The following is a 20921-nucleotide window of genomic DNA, read 5'->3' on the forward strand; positions in this document are numbered from 1 at the left end:
ATGGATAAAAGAAACAGGACTTATTCATGGAAGCAAAGATCGTTAAATCCAGTAAAATTCATTACAAGAGCTTGATCATACTGACATGTGTATTCATTATGCTCTTAGAATCGAATTCTCTCTGGTAAAAGAGGTTATTGACCACAGGCAACAGGATGTGACCACATGGTGTCCAGTACCACACAAGGGATGGACATGATGCTACAAAAGAGTGTGCTCTGAGAAATAAAACTGACAGCCTGTGTTTGAATGTGCTCTGAGAAATAAAACTGACAGCCTGTGTTTGAATAGTAATAGTAAAGGCAGTGGGAAGAAGAAATAATAAACAGAACTCAAGATTACAAAGAAACCTTTTTTTGGGCCATCATTCACGAAAGACACCAAGTCCGCTCCATTACCAGAATTGTGCTATTCTTAAGATTTTCGCCCAATCAATATCCTAATAAGCTAACAGCATTAGCTAATTAAGGCAATATGGAGAATGTGAAACTTATCAGCTGATGGCACATATGACATCGATAGATACTACGGAAAAAATTATGAGGACAAGATCTTAAGTTGCACATGAATCTTTTGATATCCACATGGTGATATTATTGAAAAAACGTAAGTGAACAGTAATTGAACATGAAAGTACTGATACTTTCAAATCCACCAATACCCTCACACACACAATGCTACCCGACTTATAGTAGCAATGGAGTGTCACCGACTTCGCCTCATATTTTCAGGAGAAAAGAGTACACTTGCAAGTTATCAGCCCCAGCAATTGTAATGTGCAAAAATTTGGCTTTTAATTCTGATAGGATGCAGTTATGACTTTCTGAATGTGCAGCTTTTAAACTGTTGTGTGTAACGATTTTTTGTCACTTGATTTGCCCCACTGCAGCTGGCCATTGCCCAAGTGCCAAATTCTGCACAGCAGAGTGAGTAAGAGGCCTGTGAAATATTATTTTGACATTGGAAATGTGCTTTGTCCATTGTGTCAAAGTGCACAGTTCCTAATCTGTAGGTGGTGCCCACAAACGTTTTTGTCTTGCGATTCACAAACACAGTGTAAATAAATGAAATGAATTAGTGTGTCTTTATTAATGTCGCTATTGTACGTTATTTTCTTTGGATTTTAAGACTGGCACTGTTAAAGTAAATTACATTTGTAGGAGATGCGTTATTTTTCAATGTAACTGTCACAAGTAAATTACTGTAAATCGAAGATCATAAACTCCATTTCATAATAATAATTATTTGTTTACTGATGTTAATTAATTTTAATTTTGAAAGGTATATGTATAGCTGCAGAATATCGATACGAGGATATTGTTAAAATTAGTGCTTTATATGTGATGGTACACACTGGTACACTGTACCAGTACCTCTGACCAAAAAATATTAGAACATTAGATCTTGAGATGTGGTACAGTAGAACGTTTGTCTGTAGTTGAAGCAATGTAAAACAAACGTTGTATCCACACTTTAAAAATACTCTGAAAAGTGTTAAAATAACGTTTTAAGAAATTTAAGAAAATTTCACAATCAGCCTGTGGAAAGTCAAAGTACCAAAACGACTTCTTTTTACAAAACAATCGCTGGTTAAAATATTATTGAATGTATGTGTACGTGAGATTGACATATTATATATACATAGTACCTACTATTTTTCATGTAGAATAACACGACTGTTCTCAAATGAGATTTCATAAGACACTGGGGGAAGTGCCCAGCCAACTTTCTTCTTCCCTCGCCTTCAATACCCCACAAACAGAAGATCTTCACTATACAGTACTTCATTCTTGAGGATTAGGCAGCTGCTGTGGAGCAGAGTGAGTGAAAGCAATCAGTGTGCACAAAGTTTGAAAGCTGTACATTAAGGAGCTCTTAACTGCTTCCTATCACAATTGCGGTCCAAATTTCCGCATGGAATCGATTTCTGCGGCTGATATCTTCTAAGTGTGCTTTTTATCTCCTTAAAATATGAGGCCGATTTTGGAATGATTCCTTGTAAGACCATGTTCCATGGGAACAACCATACTCAGGTGTCAGACTCTGCAGGAAGAATGTCCCTGGAAACCACTTTACACTCGTCGTTGATGGTGGCACCTCGCTATTTTTTCAGTGGATGGAGACGGAATTGTTCACCTAGACAGTCAAATGACATAGAAAAACTGGGAAGCTCACAATTTGTGGCACAGTGTTTTAATGGACAAACAGAAACACTGGAAACACTCAGGAATCACTACATATTATTTTACGGACGTCTCTGGAACTCAAACTGAGAGGAAAGGTGCGTAAATTGGAAGTTGAGTAAGATTGCGCAATTGAAGTTTAACTAGCGATATACTAAAGGATACTTCGCAAAATACGATTACAGTTTAACTGACATTCCATATGACTTTTGCCTTTTACGAGGGGAGTGTAATAAGTAAGATAACCCTTTTTTTCTCAGCCAATGTCAGTTGAAAAATGCGAAATTTTATTGTTTGACTTAGAGTAAAATTGTCACTTCAGTTCCTATAGTTTCATTAAATTCCGTTTGGTGGCGACGCCATACATAGCCTTCAAAATAGCGTCTGTAACAGATGTGCATTTCAAGTGGAGAGCTGCCATTGGGTTTCTTTTTCAGGTTAAACTCCTGTCCAACATTGCTTTCATAATTTGGTAAAATTTTGACATACCTCCTGGCACTTCCATGTTGTAAATTGCAGTAATTAACTTATTCTCAAAATATAATTATTATTTCTCTATTTTCCAATACTTTGGACATTAACTTTCTGTTGCCACTTCTATTCCTATATCACAAATATATATGGGGTGGTCAGAAACATTCGGAAAAGGTTTTAAGGGTGTTGCAGAGGAGGTTGTACTGAGAAATAATTGTTGAGGGAAAAAGATACATAGCGCCGTTTCTGAGTTGTTTGGCATTAAAGTTAGCCAATCAGGTCACTGCATTTGCAAATTCAAACATTTCAACATTATAAAATGTGATAATGCACAGAGGTCTCTTGATCCATGAGTTATCACCTGTTAAATTATCGTTAGCAGTTAAAATATGCCTTTTTTTGGAAATGTAAATTAAGCTAGATGAGCAAAAGCTACATTTGTTCGGCTTGAAGAAACCAAATGAAGTACAAGTTTAGTGACGCTGCCTCTGGCAGGCTCTTTGAATTTGCACACATGACAAACTGATTGGATAATGTCAATGATTAATATCTCGGAAATAGCACAACTTATCTAATTTTTTAACAATTTTTCGAAGTACAAGGTCCCCTGCTACACCCTTAGAAGTTGTGCAGACTCTTTCTGACCTCCTCGTCTGTAAAGGGTGATTCTTATTAACGTTTAACGCCCCTCCCTCTAAAGCGATGTAGATGGTGCTGAGACAAATAATTTAATATAAGAGACATGGGGCCACAAATGTCTGGAAATATCCCAAGACTGGACGAGAAATGTCGAATATGTGACTTCATCAGATGTCGTACCTTCCCACAAGTGCAATGGTTGGGCTTGGGTGCAAACTGATGACTGAGCGATAATATAGGCCCTACTTGCATTCGAGTAAACGGTCTCAATTTCGAACACCTATTACAAATGTAAAGTTTTGTAAATGTAAAAGTTCCAAAAAATTATCTTCTCTGTTACCAAGTGAAAACTGTTCTTATTTTGTGTTTATTTCCTTTTGTCCACTCTTTTGTTTGTCTGCAGAGGTTATTTAGTAAAGAAAACGTAAGTCATTTAGTGGTAACGATGTAATTCCTTGTGACACAATATGGTACGTTTTTCGTGTACTACACTTTGCAATAATCTAGCGGAAACAACAACAGTGGTAAACAATAAATGTTAATGAGATTTTCACTCTGCACTGGAGTGTACTCTGATATGAAACTTCTTGGCAGATTAAAACAGTACGTCAGACCGACGCTCGAACTCGAGACCTCTGCCTTTCGTGGGCAAGTGCTCTACTGACTGAGCTACCCAAGCAGAACACATGGCCTGTGTTAGTTCTGCAAGGTTTGCAGAAGAGGTTCTTTGAAGTTTGGGAGATAGGAAACAAGGTACTGGCGGAATAAAAGCTGTGCGTAGGTGTTGTGAGTCGTGCTTGGGTAGCTCAGTCGCTTGAGCCGTTGCCTGCGAAAGGCAAACGTCCCGAGTTCGAGTCTCTGTCCGACACATAGTTTTAATCTTCCAGGACGATTTTAATAACAAATCTTACTCATTGAAGACACAAAATCATTCAATGCAATAAAACAAATATTGAATGTGAGATGAAAACTTGGACCCTGAGATCCTCACGCTACAGCCATGGACATGGACCCAGACCCACAACAACGTGAATACTTGACTTGAGTTGGAATGATCAGGTTCGACAGACCAGTGGGCTCAACCACTGCACGTGCAGCAAGGTACCGCATTTGATGGCGCTACACATTCAACATTTGTCATCCACTCTGGAGGTATTTCCTGACATTTGTCTCAGCAGTATCTACATCGTTCCAGAGGTTTCTAAAAATTAGTAAGAATGCCCTGTATATGTTACAATAGGTACATCACTTTTACTAAAATTAAACAAATGGTTCACCTATCAATCTGACTCACCATGCTCATTAACATAAACTGATTTCGTGGTAGCACCTAGTGAGTTGATTTACTGGAGATCTCCTGTCACAGCAGCCAGCCTCATCGACCAGTAGCACTCCAATAAAGCGGCGTGTTGACGATTGATCATCTAGTGTAATAATTTTCTCTGGCCAATTGTTGTAAGACCTGAATCATTCTTCGCCTTTAGATATCTGGTTTCTCTTGTGGAAGATTTTTGAACCACAAAAATACCAAATTTGTTGTGGAACCTTTGCAGTGCATCACAAAAAAGCAAAATAATAAAATAAAATGTGAAAGTACAGACAATCATGGAATCATCTAATATAAGAAGAGCGAGTGTGGCGAAAATATATAATAATATTAATGATAATAATAATAATAGTAATTCTATTGTCATTTGGCCATTACAGCAATAGACAATGTCAGTCATATAGTACAATATAACTGTTAATTCAAAGAAAATAAGAGGCATGACATTAATACTACGAAATTATATTACATTTGAAATTATCATTTATGTCATAGAATGGGTGAGCAACTAGCCACTAGTATAGTTTTTGTTTGAATGCTTGTTCAGGTAGTTCTTGTACATATTTTGGAAGCGTATTAAATAATTTGTGCCCCATCAGTTCACAGCTGTTAAGTGACTATGACAGTCTGTGGTAAGGGGTATAAATGCATCTGCTTCTCCTTGTGTTGTAGAAATGTATATTTTCTCTATATTTTGCTTCTGGTAACTTCTTTTTTGTATGGAGTAAAACATAGTAAATATACAGGTTTATTACACTCATGGTTTTTTGTTCACAGAACAATGGTTTGCAGTGTGCTTTATATGAGAACAAGTAATTATCTTAATGGTTTTCTTTTGTAGTAGTATTAGGATGTCACACTGAACTCGAGTTCCCCCGTAAAATAATATAATATGTTAGAATGCTTTGGAAAAATACAAAATATAATGTCTAACATAATTTTGAGGTACACAGTCCGTAAGTCACCATAGTAAATACATCGGTCTAAACAATTTACCACTAATATATTGCACATGTTGACCCCAGGATAATTTATCATCACTCCTACAAAATTAACACAAGTAATATCATCTGATGGAAGCTTGTCTTTTAGACTAAAAGCCATCTGCTGCATTTTGTTATCATTCAGCAGAAAGCCAGCTGCTTTAAGCCAACAGGATTTTTGAGCCATTGTCTGTGCAACACAAGCTTTGAGGCTACTGAAATCATTACTACAATGACGGAAAGTTTTATCATCTGCATATAGTACTGTCATGGACTCGATGAATGATGGCAGATCACTAATCATTATTAGGAACATAAAAGGCCCCAGTACAGATCCCTGTGGTACACCTAATTTAACCAATTCAGTACTGGACTTTTTTTTACCTACACAAACAGCTCACTTGCGATCCTGTAGGAAAAATTTTAATAGTTTAACGCTGTTACCTCGAATGCTGTAATACTCCATTTTTTCTAGGAGTATATATGCTCTACACAGTCAAAAGCCTTACTTAGATCACAAAAGGTGACTTGAGCAATTCCTTTATCTTCAAACACTTGATGTATGTGTTCGACTACTGAGTCTAAACCATACTGTGATTCTCTAACTGTTCCTTCATTTTCGAAGTACACGGATAACTATTGGTATATTGCACATTAAAACACTTTAGATGTTAGCAGACGACGACACCGTCTGCTCCGCCAACGTCAAAACTTTCTTCCTAAGAAATTTTGATTGTGATGTCCTGTATGATTCCATAACATTGACGGCCTGTGTGAATGCCATTGTTAGAAATTCATTGTGAAATGTTTTAATATTCTATTCTGTCAAGTATTGATTGACCATAACTCTTGTTGTAAATTTATAATACGGGTTTCACACAAGCAACTAAGGTGGCGTCACAGCTTGTGCCATCGTGAGCTGCCGTTCAAACAGGACACAACAAATTCTATGTAGTTGCACCGCTTTCAATATGGCGTCAGTGGAAATCATATGGGTGTTATGAATGTTATAGCACAAGTTATGGCATTAAAACTTTGACAAGAGTGCAACTCAAGGAAGAAGATACCCAAATGTTGGATCCGAAAAAGGATTTCGCGCAGGAATAAATCAGGGCCCACAAACATATTTATAAAAGAAATAATACTTGAGACGAAAATGCTGTCAGCTACGCCAAAGTAACTAACAGCTGTCAGGTGAATATCATCTGCAGACACGCCACTATTCCAAGATTTTGGTTCGTTGGTATAAGCATGTCGAACAACTAATTTTTAGTTTAACAGCTGCCACATCACCCTCAGGAGCTATTTCCTATAAAAAAAAATCCACAATTTATATAGGTCTTGGTCTCACTGATCTCGAAGCGTATGCGACTCGCTTTTTAGGTTGTACATATAAAGTTTATTTATTTATTCATCAAAAATTTAGAATACGTCATTTGTTTGCAAATATCTTGCTCACACACAAACACTGATGCAGATAATCATAGTTTTTTTATAGTTCTACAAATTGCGAAAGTGTACCTGCCGACTATTGACTTCAGTTCTTTTACTAATAAAAAGAAAACACAGTGAAATCGAATAAAGTACAGCAACAATTACTCCACGTTATCTGCGAGATAATGCTTGTGCTTCGAAATACTGCCACAGTGGGGCAATCAATGATGGAAGGAAAGTAGAGTAACAAAGTACAACCAAGCTGAACTTTTTGTGACATGACAAAAGTTGCGTCTCTAAACTTGCGCTGTAGGAACTGGGAGTACACACATGCAAATACGTTATAACTGCAGTATGCCACTAGCTGTGCCAACACTTTGGTTGCGTGTATGAACCCGGCTTTACACGATATGACTGTACTTGTGCTAGATCACAAGTAAATGAGAAATATAAAATAGAAGTATGTACAAGAAATACAATGCACGAATCACTAGAATTCGGTATTGCTTTCCTTAGCGCGTGGAAGGCTCTCGAAACGTCAATGTTGGTTGCACTGTAAAACATAACAGAACACAGTCACTGTTTGAAATGTAAAGATTTATCTGGAGGTGTTGATAATTTAGTGAAGTGTTCTGTATGTGTAGTGGTTGGATGTGGAATAAATGTTTACTTATTGGTATTGTTAAAATATTGTGATTACCCTTAGATAAAGGCAGCAGAAATCACGGGAACTATGAAAAATGCAACGCTTCACATGTAATCAGCTAGGTGGGTTCGAAATTTGCCATCGAAGGAAAAATGGCACATCAGTGATTATGAATTGTAATTAAGTTGTGTGTTGCATGCTAATAAATGTTTTCCAGGCGCAGCTGTTTTTCAAAGGAACATGTTTGAATGATTCTTTTCCTGTCAGTGTCGGCGACCTCTATTTGCCTGAAACGTACCAACTAGTTCTAATTTTTCAGTCAGCAAATGTAATGATTGTGATAATAGGAACATGTAGGCTAACTATAAATCAATATATTTAGTATTACACACAGTTCAATATTTATAAGGGTACTGTTTTTTCTTACCTGCGCAATATACGTTGTAAAAATTAACACCTGACACTCATTGCCATTCATATCGTGTTAAAGAACATAGCCCACACATCCTCAGAGAAAAAAACCACCTTTACGATCGCCGCAGAGACATTCGTTATTTATTACTTGATACTGACCTTGTGTTTACACAGGATATAGTACCATTAAGAGCTGCATCAAACCACTCTCTTCGTTGAAAACAACGACCACCATTCTCCTAAATTGATTACATACAAAATTAGTGTTGTCAGTGTTAGTGGTATGTTGGGCTCAGGAAAGCGAAAGCAGTTAGTTCTGGATGTCACAAAAATCTGGGTCTGTGATATTGTGACATAATGATCAGAGTTTTTAAAATCCTTTTTAAAACTCGTATTTAGTGGCGTGTGTGTGTGTGTGTGTAATGTATGACACTTTTTCTGTCGTTGTATTGGCTGATGGACAGGAAAGGAAATATGACAGGTGGTGGTGATTACACTGTGAAATGCTAACTTACGTTAGAAGAGGTGCTGATGCCTCTCTCATTTGGCTCTTTCAGAGTTTTTTTTTTTTTTTTTTTTTTTTTTTTTTTTTTTTTTTTGGGCTACATAATCTCGCTACGTTTCAAATACTCTCTGTGCACTGTGATCCTATTCTCTTTATAGAACATAGCTTGTGAGTGCAGTACTTTAAAGTGCGCTGGCTGACTTTCATGTGAGGTGAGCCCCTTGAGAACAGTGTTCAACTCTTCCATGTTGAGGGCTCGCTTTATTTCACTCCCTGCTGCCATATACTCTTTGTCAGATTTATCTTGTTTCGTTTGTGTTCTTCCTTCTAAATAATACCTAATTGTAATGTAATCACCGAGTATGTAACAGTTTGGAGCTTAGCCGTCTGTATCTTTTTTGGTGAACAGTGAGCCAGCTATACTGCCATTAAATAGTAGTAGAATTATATGAAGTTAGTTTACATATCCCGTGGATCATAATTGGAATCGCTCACTTTTGATGTGGAACAAGCCAGTTTTACAATTATAATTTATAGTGACAATCTCAGTGGGAAATACAGCAAAATGCTGAAAAAATAGGGGATAAAGTTGTTTATACTTGATTTACTTAGTTTAAGTCACATCACATTCTTATCATCATCTGGTCTCTAGTACATTAGCAGGTCCTTTGCATATCTACTGGGTGATAAAAATCTGTATAAATTTGAAAACTGAATAAACTACGGAATAATGTAGATAGAGGGGTAAAAATTGACACACATGCTTGGAATGACATGGGGTATTATTAAAACCACCCCATATTGCTAGACACGTGAAAGATCTCTTGCGCATGTTGTTTGGTGATGATCATGTGCTCAGCCACCACTTTCGTCATGCTTGGCCTCCCAGGTCCCGAGACATCAGTCCGTGCAATTATTGGCTTTGGGGTTACTTGAAGTCGCAAGTGTATCATGATGACCGACATCTCTAGGGATGCTGGAAGACGACATCCGACGCCAATGCCTCACCATAACTCCGGACATGCTTTATAGTGCTGTTCACAACATTATCCCTGGACTACAGCTATTATTGAGGAATGATGGTGGACATATTGAGCATTTCCTGTAAAGAACATCATATTTGCTTTGTCTTACTTTGTTATGCTAATTATTGCTATTCTGATCAGATGAAGCACCGTCTGTTGGACATATTTTGAGTGTTTGTATTTTTTCTGGTTCTAATAAAACCCCATGTCATTCCAAGCATGTGTGTCAATTTGTACCCCTCTATCTACATTATTCCGTGATTTATTCAGTTTTCAAATTTATACTGACTTTTTGATCACCAGGTATTTCATGCGATATATTGCTTCTTTCTGAATGCCGTTACGTGTGCTGCCATCTACCACATCATCCAGGACCTGAATTTTCTCTCTCCCTCACCTCCTCTGTCCTTCCATGTACCCTTCTAAGACTGTTTTTATAAGACCCTCCTCCTTTTGTAATATAAGTCCAATCCAGTTTTGTTGCCTTCTTTTTATTACATTCAGTACATGTCTTTGATCTCCAACTCTTCTCAGTACCTCTTCATTTTTCAATCTGTCCATCCAGCTTACGCTTTCCACCTACTGCCATGCCCACGTTTCAGAAGTCTCCAGCCTTGCTGTATCTTCTTTTCACATTTCAGCACCGTATAGGAGGACACTCCATGCCAAATATTTAATTAGTGGATACCACTGAAGCTAAAGGAAAAATCCATGGAGTGAAAATAAATACAAGGGAACCAAGAATAACGGCACTGGGAGGAAATAAAATGGTAAAGATAATTTTGAATGTAGAATTATTAGAACACGGAGAGGCTTTAAATACTTTGGAAGCAATATAGAAACAGACTGGAAGAGCAGCACAGGAATAAAAGCCAGAATAACAATGGCAAAAAAGGAATTTTATAAGAAAAGAAGAATATTTGGCAGTAAAGATTATACGTTTTTTCATCTGGAAAATTGTTATGGATCATCATCATCATCATCAGGATTTCCTTCCAGCGAGCCCGGTAGGAACTTCGTGAAAGATATGCCTCCATTGGTTTCTGTCCTGGTATAGCTTTTCCCTCTCCACTGCATCCCATGTGACTCCTCTTTTCGTGAGATCTTCATTATCGTGGTCTGTCCATATCTTTCTAGGCCACCCAATTGGCCTTCTTCCTGGTACCTCCATCTCCAAATACTGGCATGGAGTTCGGGTGAGGTGCATTCACTTCAAATGACCAAACCACTTCAATCAGAAAGCACTCATCCTCTCCTCTGTAGTCCATGTCACCTGCAAGTATCTCCTTACATAATCATTCTTGACTCTTGTCTCCCCAAGTTTTTTGTAGAGATGACCTAAGGAACTTCATTTCACATGCTTGTATTTGACACTCTTCTTTCTTATTTGTGACACAGGCCTGTAGACTATACATCATGATTGGCAGGAGTTTTATACATGGTCTGTTCGGCTCCTTGAGGGACTTCCTTGTCCCAGGTTAGAGTTCGTACTTGGTGGAAGAAGCTAGATCATTTTTAAATTCTGTTTAATAATTCTAGTTTGGAAATTGCATTGCATGAGATGATGATACCCAGATAATTGAAGCTTTTCACAAATTCAACCTCCCCCCCTCCCTCCCCGTATGATGTGTCAAGGTGTGGGTGTCCTGCTCATCTTCATTGGCACTGTCTTGCTCCTACTTTATGGATCCGTCCATGTAAAATCAGTCAGTGATCCCAGATTTTGATCATTTTTGCATACTTATAGTAACAGTTGTTTGCATGAAAAATCCCAGTTTAAATATCTTTGGTCCTTTCACTATTGAGCTAATAATTTTTAAAACTTCCAAAATTATGCAATTTTTGTTACAATTCAAAAACTTAAAATTACCATATCTCAAAAACTGTGTGTGTTAAAGACATAAAAGTTGTACCATTTTATTTAGTTTCTTATAAGCTTTAAAATTTTGTGCTAATTCACAATCATAACAATGCTGAATTTTCACTATTCGTATATTTTTTGTTAATGTGTGTGTGCGCCAAATTTCATGATGGTGCAGTGAAAGCATATTAAATTAATTTTTATTTTGCTAGTAAGTGCAACACCTTATGCAGAAACTGTAGCACTTTGGGCTTGTTACTAAGATGGAATATATCTCTAAAACCAAATAATGCTGTCAAGTCATTATCTTTTATTTAGTATCAATCAGTTTATTACATTATTAGAATTATAGACTTAAACTTAAATTCACATGTGGCTTTCCCATGTTAACTGTGAAGATAACATACACAATAGCAGCTCATGCTTGAAACAGACTATGAATAATTTACATAATTATACCTTTATTTTATAGATATATTAATCAATATCATTAGTTATACAAAGGTATAGCTGTTATTGTTTAACAATGTTTTATCATACCACCGTGCAAAGAGAAATTCTTTTACTCCTTTTCCAGCGTAAAGAAAGAAAAAGCTGGCCGACGATGGTGTGTAAATAAATATTTACTTATCCTTTTTCTTGAACTGAATGGACAGTGTCTTGAAAGGAGAATATAAGATGAACATCAACAAAAGCAAAACGAGGATAATGGAATGTAGTGGAATTAAGTCGGGTGATGCTGAGGGAATTAGATTAGCAAATGATACACTTAAAAGTAGCAAAGGAGTTTTGCTATTTGGGGAGCAAAATAACTGATGATGGTTGAAGTAGAGAGGCTATAAAATGTAGACTGGCAATGGCAAGGAAAGCGTTTCTGAAGAATAAAAATTTGTTCACATCGAGTATAAGTTTAAGTGTCAGGAAGTTGTTTCGGAAAGTATTTGTATGGAGTGTAGCCATATATGGAAGTGAAACATGGATGATAAATAGTTTGGACAAGAAGAGAATAGAAGCTTTTGAAATGTGATGCTACAGAAGAATGCTGAAGATTAGATGGGTAGATCACATAACTAATGAGGAAGTATTGAATAGAATTGGGGAGAATAGGAGTTTGTGGCACAACTTGACTAGAAGAAGGGACCGGTTGGTAGGACATGTCCTGAGGCATCAAGGGATCACAAATTTAGCATTATAGGGGAGTGTGTAGGGTAAAAATCGTAGAGGGAGACCAATAGATGAATACACTAAGCAGATTCAGAAGGATGTAGGTTGCAGTAAGTACTGGGAGATGAAGCAGCTTGCGCAGGATAGAGTAGCTTAGAGAGCTGCAGCAAACCAGTCTCAGAACTGAAGACCACAACAACAACATATCCTTTTTCATCTTTAGGCAGCACAGAACCCAGCCACTATTTCTTGACATGGGTGTAAGCAACAAGTCGTGTAATCTGTTCAAAAGCATGCAGCATCTGGATGTACTTGCATTTTATGAACATCAGAATCCTTACAATCAGAAACAATTTGTGATTTGCCTTTGACTTTACTCATTAGAATAAATAAATGATACTTGTGTGTCCCTGTGACTGTTGTTGCTTTATGAAAATATTTTGCCAATCTCCTTTTTTTGTTCTGCATGCTCGTCGTTTGTCACACAAAGTGCCCGATGGCATATATGCTTGATCGCACTCAAACAACTGGAATGAAGTTAACCATGTTGTGCTTCAATAACTGACTAACATGAGTGTTAAGAAAACCACTTTGACTATTATTTTACTTGCATGTATTAGGCCACTGGCTTCATTCTATATGAACATCCTCAGGTGACAGAGTGGCACAAATGTGCCAGTGTCATGATTTAAAATGCTTGATTTCCCAGTAAAACATTGAACCACTCATGTCAGAATATGACAGGTACAATATTCCATTTCATTGGCTGCGCTTGGTACTTACATCATATTCCAGCACATGCCTTTCCAGATTTTATTGGGTGATTAAGCATTTTAAGTCATGACACCAGCATTTTTCTGTTGCTTTGTCTCATGAGTGCATATGCTTAATTGGTAATACATGCACAGAGGTGACTAATTCACACCAGCGCTTTGCTATTTTTATCACCTCATTTCTGCTGAACACACACACACACACACACACACACACACACACACACACACACACACAGACAGAGTTCTATAAATATGAGCTACCACCATTGTTAATTAAAAGTTATATTAAATGGAAAATCTGCACTATCCGTTACATTATTTAATTTAATTGTTATATGGCATAGTTTAGTACAATTTTTAAATGATAAATGATACAGAAAAGTGTGTTAATTAGTGCTCCATAATTTCATTTTAACAATAGTTCAATGGAACCAGCTTACAAACCAAGTGCAGTTGAGATGCAGTTGACAATACAAATAGCAGTAAAATAAAATTGTTTTCTGTATGTTCCCACTGGAATAATATCATGAAATTCGACATACACATTAACAGATTGTGTATGACTAACACACATCTTTTTCAAAAGAAAACAACTCTTATTTTGAATTTTTCAAAATTTAAAAATGTTTTGGTTTGATAAAATTGAGCATTTCAATAAATTTGGTCAAGCAGCGCATAGCTTTAAAACATTTGATAAACTGAATAAAATGGTATAAATTTCAGGACTGTACATAAATTACTTTTTGAGATTTCAGAACTTGGTAAAAATCCCACTATTTCAGGAACTCTAAAAATTAGTAGCACATAAATGAAGTGCCCAAAATGTTTTTAATTTTGCTTTTTATCTTAGTTTGATAGGTAGAATAAAATGACAAAAAAATTGGGAAATTCCAAACCATCAAGGCCCAAATTTCTTTTTTATTTGTGAATTTCACATGGAATTACCTTTATTCTTTGTGTGTTACCTACTGGTACATATCAAAAGAATGGAATATATAAAACTGCAGCCATAGTTTACATTTTATGCAATAGTACAAAGACAAAGCTCTTATAAATTGTGCCCCTTGTGACAACGATATCAACTGACACTTAAACTTGTACTCAAAGCAGCTGTGAGGTGGGTATGCTGGCTAAAGATGCTAGTTTCCCTTTATCCCCTGAAATATTGATTGTGGTAACGGATGATCTTTAGCATACATGATTAGGGTCAAAGATGGGAGCTTGGGTGTGTGTTGGTGAAAGCAACAAAGTTTTATGTGAAATGAAGGTTGTGCTAAGAATTTGGTCAGTAGAATAATCTGATGTCCACATTTGTGTCATATTTAGCATCTGCTTCATTTCAAGAATGAAAACTGCAAGGTAGGTGTAGGCTCCTAAAAGTTGTATTGAGAATTTTGCTGCACATTATACATGTGAAATGTATGTATGAAAATCTTAGAAGTAATTGCAGAGGCTATTTCTCATTGTACCAGTCTTTTAAGGCTTCTTCCCATTCCGCTCATGTATGAAGTATGGGAAGATGATTGCTTAAACACTTCTGTGCACACTGTATCTATTCTGATCTTGTCTTTTGCAATCCCTATGGGAATAATATATAGTACGTTGTAGTATATGCCTCTAGTCATAACTTAACACTGGTTCTTAAAGCGTACTAAATAGACTGCTTTCATGGGCTAGCTTACAGCGGTCTTCAAGAATTTGCCAGTTCAGTTTGTTCAACATCTCTCTGTCACTCTCTTGTGGGTCAAACAAATGTGTAACCTTTCATGCTGAGATTTGTTTTTCATTCAGTATTTACTGTTAATCTTATTTTGTACTGGTCTCACATACTTGTACAATGTTGTAGAATGAGTTGCCTGAGTGTTTTGTAAGGATTTTTTTTTTTTTTTGGTATTTCCCTAGTATTCTGCTAATGAACAGAAGTATGTCACCTGCTTTACTTATATTTGAGCCTATATTATCATTTCATTTCATATCGCAACAGCTGTTAACCCAGGTATTTGTATGATATTTTAGGCATAGGCTGTTCTGTTTTTGTGTTTAGTGAAATGCATGATTTTACATTCATTTGCCTGAACGTTTAAAACAATTTCCCGATCTTGGCACAACTTTGAAATCTTATCAAGACTTGGTTTGATATTTGTGTAATTTTTTTTCCCAGGCAGCAGTTCATTATAGATCATCTGCAAAAAGTCTGAGACCCCAATACTGGTGCTTATAAGATGATTAATGTACAACATGAAGAGCAGTAGTCCTGATCTCCAGAGTTAAATGTTTAGAGTTCTTTATTCAAATAAAACACAACTGCCACTTTATCTAGTTTACTGACCACTTAAATCTTTCTACTTGTTTAGTTTCCATTTCTACCTTGGTTGTCATTGTTGCTGTTACCCCCATTGTCACTGATATCGGATTAGACATGGATATCTTCAAAGAGGTCAGTTGTATTTGTTGCCATTAGATGGAAGTTATTTCCACCAGGAGTGGGCTTCTGGAACCATCTATTGCAAGCAGAAGAGAAGACACTATTCTTTCTCAGGATGTCTTGTCGCTCCCATCATTTACAAAGCTGTAATTATTGCAATTGGTTGTTGGAAGATTAAAGTCTGCTCCATTGATAACAGTGTGATTGGAGAGCATTGTATAGAGATCTGAGGTTTTTACTGAAGTTTCAGGTTAAAACAAGGTGTGAATCTAGTGCTTAATAGGAAGAGCGATACCAAGTTCGTGTACACCCTTGATATTGCCCAATTAATTTTGCAACTTGCTTCAGTTTTGACAGCTTCGAGGTTCTTGCCCACTTCGACAAATACAACACCTCAATTTCCCATTGACCTATTTTTCGACACACAGTTAAATTTGATCAAAAATCTTAGTGCTCTCATCTACACACTTTAGCCAGCTTTCTGCACCTAGCACCTTGTGAGCTTCATAGCTTTTTAGCAGCATTTCAAACAATGGCATTTGTTGCAAATGCCCTGGCAGTTGATCACTAGATAGTGCAGGGAACAAAACTGATAGTTAACAAAATCAGAAGACAGAACTGTTTTTTATTTTAAAATTTTTCTTAGCAAATGAAAAGCCAGGAGTGAGTACATTTCTTTAGATCTCACGCTAATACTTTAGAGTCTCATACAACTATCATTTTCTGGACTGCATGGAGAACAAGTCTGTTATTATTATTAATAATAATAATAATAATAAGTCCCGGATACATTTGCACAAGGAATAACTTATCTGAAACCGAAAGATCAAGCAGACACAGAATACCCAGCAAAATATCGCCCCATAACATGCCTACCAGTAATATGCAAAATATTAACTTCAGTCATTACACAGAAATTAATGACGCATACAACACAGAACAAAATTATAAATGAAGAACAAAAAGGCTGCTGCAAAGGAGCATGAGGATGTAATGAACAACTGATAACAGATGTAGAGGTGACATATCAAGCTAAAACTAAACAAAGGTCGCTACACTATGCATACATTGATTACCAAATAGCTTTTGATAGTGTACCACACTCATGGTTACTACAAATTGGAAATATACAAAGTAGATCCTAAATTGATACAGTTCCTAAACATAGCAATGAAAAATTTAAGCAATATCACATCACAGCCAATACAGGTTAAGTGTGGAATATACCAAGGAGATTCATTAAGTCCTTTCTGGTTCTGCCTTGCTCTGAACCCACTATCCAACATGCTAAATAATACAAATTATGGATATAATATTACTGGAACATACCAACACAAAATCACACATTTGCCATACATGGATGATCTAAAACTACTGGCAGCAACAAATCAACAACTCAACGAATTACTAAAGATAACAGAAGTATTCAGCAATGATATAAATATGGATCATTTGGAACAGACGAATGTAATAAAAATAGCTAACACAGCCACACATCGATCAAGGCGCATCCAACACATGGCTAAGAAAAGGCAATGTATACAGTGAGACGGAAGGATTCATGATTGCAATACAGGATCAAACAATAAACACCAGATATTACAGCAAAGCTTATTATTAAAGATCCCAATACCACAACAGATAAATGCAGACTTTGCAAACAACAAATAGAAACAGTAGATCACATCATAAGCGGATGTTCAATACTAGCAAATACAGAATACACCAGAAGACGTGACAATATAGCAAAAATAATACATCAACAACTTGCTATACAACACAAACGAATAAAACAACACGTTCCCACATACAAGTATGGACCACAAAATGTACTGGAGAGTGATGAATACAGATTATACTGGAACAGAACCATTATAACAGATAAAACACCACCACATAACAAACCTGACATCATACTCACCAATAAAAAGAAGAAATTAACATAACTAATTGAAATATTTATACCCAATACAACAAATATACAAAAGAGAACAGAAGAAAAAATTGAAAAATAAATCCAACTGGCTGAGGAAGTCATGGACATGTGGCATCAGGATAAAGTTGACATTATACCAATTATACTATCAACTACGGGAGTCATACTACACAATATCCACCAGCATATCAACGCAATACAGCTTCATCCAAACGTATATATACAACTACAGAAATCTGTAATTTTTGATACATGTTCAATTACCCAAATGTTCCTAAGTGCAATGTAACATATACTGTACAGTTAAAAGGAAGTCACACTTGATCCAGGTCCACGTCACTTTCCATTTTTAACCAGACATAATGTCTGAGAAAGGAAAGAAATAATAATAATGGTAATTTGTGTGAACTCCACGCACATAGAAAGTTACCTGAGTAGCAACCTGTGATGTGTAGTGCACAGTTAGGGAGACCCTAGAGTTCTCAGTCCTTTGGTGGAAGCCTAGACTGTTAAATCTTTGTTTGTCATTGAATCTTTTCTTGTTTGGTCCTTCGACATGGCTCAGAAGCTGGGGTCACAGTTTTGAGGATAATCCTGCAGATTGTGGACTTCATTAAGGTTGTGCAGCAAGGCTTGCCAGTCTGACCTCCACTGTCAGATGCTGGAAATATCAAAGTATGACCTCAAAGCCCACATGGCAGGCATAATTCTCCCCAACATGTGTCAGCCCCATCAAGCTTCACAACTCTTTTGTATGTGCGTGGGCCCCCTGTTCAATGCAGTACTTCTTCCTGCAGCTCCAGGGGTTAGAATAGGCCCGAGGTATTCCTGACTGTCGTAAGAGATGACTAAAAGGATTCTCTCACATTTCGGCCTTTATGTGATAGGCCCTTGTAGGGCTTGCCCTCCATTTTTCAAAATTTTCATGAAGAACGAGCCAGTTGGGGAAGGGCACCTTACATGGTGCAAAGTCTCCATCATGCGCTGAGACCCCTTGCATCCTTCGTCAACATGGATCTGCACTTCTGCTAGTTCTCCAGCTGTTGAGCGAGGTCACCCTCCTGGGTTCATTTACCTCCATCCTCGGTGCAGTATCGCATTCTGCACTGTTGACAATAATGGACTTCTTAGCACGTTTGCACCTGATATCAAGCACGATAGCCAGTTTGTTGTGGTAGGGCCGCCATGTACCCTGTTGGTTGTAGTCCCTTGACAAACTCCCCACATATGCGAAGGTGTAGATGCCCGTCACCCTGGGGATTGGTACTCCCGGCAATGGCCTTCCTGCCAGTGCCAGGTGGCCTTCGCTGTGGCTGGGTGGCGCCGTGGGGAGGGCCACTGGTTGTAGTGGGTGGGATCACGGCGGATGACACGGCATGGAGCGTAGTACATCATCTCTTGCTGGTGGTCGAGCACCAGCAGTTTCTAAGTGGTCAAGGTCTAACTTCAGTGCTAAGGAATACGACCCAAAATCGCCCCCCCCCCCCTTCCTGGCCACACCATGGGAGGAACGCCAGGCTAAGTATGGCAGCAGAGCTTATTCACCCTGCTACCTCATATGTAGAAGAGTTGAGGAGGACCCTTTCTTGTCGATGAAACCTCAGTTTTTTTTGTGAAGCATTTAGAGAACAAGTTTGAGGAAGTGGAGGGCTTGTCCAAAATGCAGTCAGGGTCGGTCTTGATCAAAACAGCATCCTCTGCCCAATTACAGGCACTGCTTGTCTGTGGTAAACCGGGGGGGGGGGGGGGGGGGTGTTTCTGTTTCCATGAGAGCTTAAATATGGTCCAGGATATCGTGTTTCACAGGGACCTTCTTTTGCAGTCTGACGATGAGCTGCACACCAATTTAGAGTGGCGAGGTGTCCATTTCGTCCGGCTCGTGCACCAGGGTCCTAGGGATAATCGGGTCGCCACCAGTGCCTTCGTCTTGGCCTTCGAGGGTGACTCATTACCTGAGAAGGTCAAGTTGATGATCTACCTCTGTGACATAAAGCCATATATTCCTTCCCCGATGCGGTCTTTAAGTGCTGGAAGTTTGGCCATATGTCTTCCCGTTGCACTTCCAGTGTCACCTGTTGGGATTGTGGATGTCCTTCACATTCCAATACTCTCTGTGCCCCACCTCCCATCTGCGTCAACTGCAGAGAGCACCATTTGCCTTGCTCGCCAGACTGCAGGATTCTCCAGAAAGAAAAAAAAAATACTGGAATACAAGACCCTGGACCAACTGACCTACCTACGCTGAGGCTAAGAGAAAATATGAGGTGCTACATCATGTGCATATGACATCAACCTACGCCACTGATATGACAACGTTTCTACCATTTTCCGTTCTGCTGTGTACAGTTGGCCCTCAGAGTCGTCAGACCTCACCTGCCCCCTTGATGGTGGGGGCCACTTCCCTCCCTGTTGCTTCTGCACAACTTACTTCAGGAGCAACACCCCCCTTCCAACCATCGCCGTCATCGATCCACGCTTCTCAGCCGGAGAAGCACAAGTCTTCTTCAGCTCATCTCAGCAGGAAGGGATTCCTTGGGTCACTCCCTTCCCAGGTTCCTTCCAGTGACAAAGCTGACGCCCACCAATAGCTGAAGCAACTACTGGTCGCTATTCATAGGGCTTCACAGACAGTCCTCCTCAGTCTATGGGACTGACTCAGTGAAGTCCTCTCAGCCAGACAAACTTAAGGAGCAGAGAGAGAAACCTAAAATGAAAGACCCCAAGAACCAAGGCACTGCAGTGACACCCACAGCACCACTACCTACAAACTCTGTGTCTGAGGATGAGGTGGAGATTCTGGTGTCCACTGAGGACCTAGATCTCGCTGGGCCCTCTGACACAATGGATGTCGATCGCACAGGCACTAATCTGGTGGCAACAGGTGACCCTGAGGCATAGACTGCCTCGTTGAGTGTGTCGTGTCTTCCCAGTATCACAATCACGTAACCTTCCAGTGGAATTGCAGCAGTTTTTTTCCACCAACTGGCTGAGCTACAACAAGTGTTAAGATTTTCACCTATTTTCAGCATTGCCCTCCAGGAAACCTGGTTCCCGGCAATGCAGACCCCTGCCCTTCAGGGCTATAAAGGGATATTACAGGAACTGTAGCGACTAAAATAGTGTCAGGTG

At 38.3% G+C, this 20921-nt stretch overlaps 1 protein-coding gene across 1 annotated transcript in view; it reads left to right on the forward strand.

Moving 5' to 3' along the window:
- The first annotated feature begins 7062 nt into the window (after positions 1-7062).
- Positions 7063-20921, forward strand: part of LOC126284571 (CD2 antigen cytoplasmic tail-binding protein 2 homolog) — an 88504-nt gene continuing 74645 nt past the window's right edge. Inside the window, exon 1 of the mRNA XM_049983589.1 lies at positions 7063-7808. The gene's annotated coding sequence lies outside the window, so the exon portion shown is untranslated. The remainder of the gene's footprint in view (positions 7809-20921) is intronic.

Source organism: Schistocerca gregaria, chromosome 8 (genome assembly GCF_023897955.1).
Source record: "Schistocerca gregaria isolate iqSchGreg1 chromosome 8, iqSchGreg1.2, whole genome shotgun sequence".
Lineage (NCBI taxonomy): Eukaryota > Metazoa > Arthropoda > Insecta > Orthoptera > Acrididae > Schistocerca > Schistocerca gregaria.